Raw genomic sequence first — 6,134 nt, forward strand, 5'->3', positions numbered from 1 at the left:
CTAATGCCCCTATCGCCAATGGAACGTCCATCTCCACCTTCCAATTCTTCTCCATCTTAGATTTTATTCCATGCAAATAAGATTTGAGAATTTTTAAAGCTTCGGTTGATTCTCCATTTGAGTTTTTATGGTGTACTAGTTTTTAGTGTACGTGCGTTGCACGTGTCTATCGTGTTAATCAATAAAATATATATAAAAAGAACAAATTTATTCTGCATGTACCCTATACACTCCTATAATTTAGGTAAACCGATCTGTATTTCAGTCATCTTCGTAGGCCGTCAGTCACACACTCCCAATTTAATCCCCTTTTTTGAATCTTATGTTTCTTCTCATCTCAAAGATTTTTATTTAACTCTAACTTATGCACCACATGAAAAAGTAGGAACACTCCAAAAGAACTCATTCCACCCAATCCCTTCCTAAATAATTATATATTCAAAGTAAATATATAACATTTCAAAATTTAGCATGTAAATAGAAAAGTTTTTTTTTAAAAAAGGAATAAAGGATTCTACTTTTTGTTTGACAAAGTTGCCGAAAAATTGCTCATAAAAAAAGTAGCTAAGAGTTTCCTTTTAATGTATTGTCCTTTTCTATTTGCGCATAGGAAAAAATAGAATTTAAAATAATTTGATTCCTTCTTGAAATATATATTTTCTTTTAATTAACTTAAGATTTTAGGAATCGAAGATACTTTAATTCCTTCTCTAAAACGTACTTTTCTCATTTACTTATGGTAGGAATTTTAGGAACGTGTTTTTCACTTTTCTAAATCAAGGTCCTAAATAAGAAAGTAATTAAATGACTATTTCTAAATATTAGGAAAGTAAATTGAATGATTAATACTATATAAAGAAAAATAATAAAATGACTATTTTGTCAAGTGTGAACTCTATTTTAAAGAGGTAAATAAGACGAACGATATTTCGCTTAGGGTCTTCGTGCTTTTAATATAATATAGATATGGTCAAAATCGGACTTGTGCGGGCCAAGGTTCGACCCCATGTTATATGGGGTTTTGACATAGTTACCCACAAAAATAAAATTATTTACACTTGTGTACCCATTTATTTTTCTACCCATAAACTAATTACATTTCCTACCCATAATAGTTTTTGTGAAATATTTTCTTTATTCTCCAATTCTTTTTTATTTCTATGCTTCTTTCCTTTTCTTTTTTTTTCTCCTTTTCTTTTTCCTCGTTTTCTTCTTAGTTTTTTCTTTTTTTCCTTTTCTAATTTCATTTAACTTCTTTTTTTATATTTTTTTCTCTTCATAATATAATTGTTTTCACTATTTATTACTAAAGAAAAAATAAATTGTGTACCAATGAAATGTAGCTAATACAATCAAAAAATATTAACTAACATATGATACCAATATAGTATATAGCTATACCAACAGGATATACAATTGTACGCAAAGAGTTAAAAAAAATAATTCAATTATTAAACTGAAATAATATCAGTTGTCAATAAAATTTTCAAAAAATTCTAAAAGGATCTAATTGTAAGAGTATACCGTTACATTATATAGCATAATATAATATTATTATTATTTTGCATTTTCAATTTGCCTCTCACGCTGGGTAAAAGCTAAAAGCAAATTAAAAGGGAAAAGACAAGTGAATTTACGGGTAATAAGTATACTATTATAGCATATTGTATACTGTTACAGCATATTGTTACAGTATGTTGCATATTATTACAATATACTATAACAATATATTGTATATTATAATAGTATATTGTTGCAGTATAATTATATACTCTATAGTATATTGTATATTGTAGCGGTATATTGCTAGGTAACTGTGTTCTTTTTCGATTATTACAATATATCGTTGTAGTATATTGTAAACTATAATAGTATACTGTTGCAGTATAGCTATATACTCCTACAACGTATTGTATACCGTAGCAGTATACTATTATGTAGTTGTGTTCTTCTTCGATTTTCAACTGAAAAATTCGATCTCAATCACCTCAAATTAGCTCCAAATGCTACCAAATTTCAGTATGAACTTCCAAAAGGTATTATAAGCAATATTTAACAGCACCCAATTTGAATATTCAAATACACATAAAAATTTTGATGGGGAGGATCGACAACACAAGTTTAAAAGGTTTATATTTGTAGCATTTATCTTCAGTAAAAAAATTCTCTCATAGTTCAATTAGATCATAGTTGGTTCTAGAAAATTTTGTCCTCTGACTTGTGCATTTAACTAGTTCTTTTCTTTCTTTTTTTAATTTATAAATTCTTAGTAATCCTTAATGGGAAGATTCTCAAAGGATGATATTAGCATGGGACCATGCAAATCAATTGGTTAGCTCAAAAAAAAGTTAATTAATTTGTCTCTGCGTTTGGGGTTGAGTCAAAAACCCATGTAGAGTTTTTTTCCCAGAAAGTCGATAAAGAGGATGATTGCCTCTAACTATTCTGTTGTTGACTTAGTAGCATCTGGTTCTTCAGGGTCGCTAATTATATGTGGATTCTTGGAGTCTTCCTATTTCGTTTTATTTAGTTTTTCATCAACTGAGGGGTTTGGATTGCAAATGAACCTTATTGCTTTAATATTATTCATTGTTTCCATCTTTGGCCAAGCAGCGACTGGAATTAGCAGGTAAATAGTTTCGGCCCCATGGGTAGGAGTAGTAAATAGTTTGGACATGGGCATTGAAGGGTAAATAGTTTGGAATTAATGCGTATAAAGTGAGATTTCTTATGTTATATCGGACTGTGGTGTAAAGATAGATTGCCGAGCTCGTGACGCAAAGATTGATCGAGATCGAGGTCGGCCAAGATCGAAACCTGACAAGATAGAGATCGAGCAAAATCGAGGGAAGTTTACCGAGCCAAATAACAGAAAGCTGAAATATCTGCAATCGGACGAGGATCACAACAGAAATCTCGGCACGTATTAAGAAGAAGTCGATTAATTAGCTAATCATGGGATTTCTTACTGTATTTAGAATTGTATCAAGGATAGGACCCCCTACTATAAAAGGGGAGCTGATCATTTGTAAAAGGCATCACATTTACGCAATACAAAGCAATATACTATCTTTCTCCTAAGCTCTCAATATTCTATTACTTTGTTCATATTTTTTCCAATAGAATACTCATTGATTCAAGGGCGGCCTAGCTCGAGGGCCAAAGATATACATTTTCTTTGGTTTGTTTTTATTTCTATTTACAGTTAATATCAATTTACGTATTTTCTCTGTTTGTTCCAAGTAAAATCAGTTGTCCTTAAAACCACGTATAAATTCAATTGTTATCCGTTTTTAGGGTAAACAGTTTGGCGCCCACCATGGGGCTAAGGATAATAGTGATTGCCTGGTACTAACTTTCACGTACTACTTTATACTTGTTCTTGTGAGTATCTTTGATTCCAGGATCAGCATTTCAAATTCTCAAGTAGCACCCACAAACATAGTCCATGGTCTCCATGACGAAAACAACAACATAGCCCCAGGAATGAAGTGCCTCTAGTTGACCTCTATGGAGCCTCGGTCGTTGACCCAATCCATGTCAGTTCCCATGTTGCCATTAATGTAAATTTGGCGGTCGATCCTAAGAGTAGCATTCGCAGAGACGTTCGATCAGCCGGTTAGAATGCACATGGCGGTAAAGAAGGCGGGATCACTTCTTATACATGTGCGATTAAGAGGAATAATTTGGAGGACGATGAGATCAAGTCCATATTGTTGAATAAATTCGAGGAGACCCTATCGAATGGAGCGATGATATGGTACTATAACTTGCCACCCAACTCCATTAATTCTTTTGCCATTCTTGCAGATTCCTTCGTTAAAGCACACGCTGGAGCTATAAAGGCCGAGACTAGGAAGTCGGACCTCTTCAAGGTAAAGAAGAAAGATACCGAGATACTTAGAGAATTTGTGTCTCGATTACAAATGGAACATATGGATCTATCACCGATCGTCGATGATTGGGCCATTCAGGACTTCACGCAAGGACTAAACATACGAAGCTCGGTGGTTTCACAACAGCTAAAGCAGAACTTTATCGAATACCCAGTTGTTGCCTGGGCTGATGTGCATAATCGGTACCAATCAAAGATTAGGGTCGAAGACGATTAGTTGGGGACTCCTCCAGGTCTGTTTATTATATCAGGCCCATCGACAGAGTCAAAAGGGACATCGACCGAGAACCATGATCGAATAGGGATCGCTACCAGCCATACAATAGAGATCGAAGAGGCAACGAACCTGGGCGCAACCTTATTCAAGGTGAAAGGAGAAATGATCGAGTTCGGAACTCTCGGGGGCTCATGAGCAAGAATGGTTTCGACAGGGATGTCGGGCCCAAAAAAGCACATGATCATTGGAGGGGCGATATTCCTCAAGGACCTGTTTTAAAACGCACCAAGGTGTCAATCACAAGGGAGAAGAGAACTCGGGATTACGTACCAGAAGGAACCTTGTCTTTCAATGACGAGGATGCAGAAGGGACCGTACAACCCCATAACGACGCACTGATAATATCTGTACTTATGAATAAGACTCAAGTTAAATATGTTTTAATTGATTCAGGTACCTCGTCCAACATCATTTGATCGAGGGTCATAAAATAGCTCGGCCAACAAGATCAGGTTGTACCCGCGACCCGAGTGCTTAATGGCTTCAACAAGGCATGTGAAACCACCAAATGCGAGATAACTTTGCTAGTGAACGTGGCTGGGACCATCCAAGAAACGAAGTTCCATGTGATCGAGGGCGATACGAGGTATAATGCCCTATTCGGAAGGCCGTGGATCCACAACATGATGGCAATGCCCTCGACCCTTCACCAGGTTCTAAAATTCCCAACACCAGAAGGAGTCAAAATAGTCTACGGGGAGCAACCCACCGCCAAGGAAATGTTTTCCATCGATGAAGTGATACCGATATCGGCGCTCTTATCAACGAAAAGGTCAAATTTGAAGGAGGTCAAATAGCAACAACAGACACTGGCCTCGACCCAATCTGAGAAGTTGGGGACTAATGAGGATGATGACTACGGGGTTCCTCGATCCTTCATAGACCCCGATGATTTCGATGCCACCAAATCAATGGTCGAAGAGCTAGAACAAATCATACTGGCCGAACATCAGCCCGAACGAAAGCGAAAGGTATGCACGAGGCTAGCCCCCGAGCTCAGGAGAAAACTTATTCAATTCCTTAAAACTAAAATGGATTGCTTTGCTTGGTCCCATATTGACATGACAAGGATCCCACCAAAAATTACCGGTAAATAAACTCAGCTTGGACTCGAAGTTTCGTCCGATGAAGCAAAAAAGAAGACCCCAGTTCGAGGTCAAACACACTTTCATCAAAGAAGAGGTAACCAAACTTCTCAAATAGGGTCCATCCGGGAAGTAAAATATCCCGAATGGTTAGCGAATGTAGTAGTAGTCCCTAAGAAGGGAAATATGCTTAGAATGTATGTAGATTACAAAGACCTAAATAAAGCATGCCCCTAGGATTCTTTTCTTTTGCCTAATATCGATCGCATGATCGATGCCACGACCGGCCACGAGATCCTATTCCGGGCACAACCAAGTACGGATGAACCCAGAAGACTAGGAAAAGACCTTGTTCTTTACTAAGTATGGTACCTACTGCTATAATATAATGCCATTCAGATTAAACATTGCTGGTGCAACCTATCAACACCCAGTAAGAATGTTTGAAGAACAAACAGGGAAATCTATGGAAGTTTATATTGACGACATGCTAGTTAAGTCCCTGCGAGTAGAGTACCATTTGAAGTGTTTGCAATAAAATTTCAGTATACTGAAGAAATACAACATAAAGCTTGTAGACATGTGATTTTTGACCCTCCCCAAGATTTTTTATATTTTAGCATGTAAATATTTAGTTTAGACCTAATATCTTTATTTCAAATAATTTTGACTCTTTTACTTTATTTTATCACAAAAAATGAAAATTACAAAAATATTTTAGTTTACGTATCTTTCATAAATTTAAATAAAAAAATACAAAAATAGTACCTTATTTTTATCTTTATATAATCTTGAAAATAAAAAAAATATAATAGTTTTATGTTTTAATATAGTTTAGATTTAATTAATTAGGATTAGTTTTTGCATTGTGTAGTAT

The sequence above is a fragment of the Nicotiana tabacum genome, chromosome 22 (genome assembly GCF_000715075.1).
Source record: "Nicotiana tabacum cultivar K326 chromosome 22, ASM71507v2, whole genome shotgun sequence".
In the NCBI taxonomy this organism is placed as follows: Eukaryota; Viridiplantae; Streptophyta; class Magnoliopsida; order Solanales; family Solanaceae; genus Nicotiana; species Nicotiana tabacum.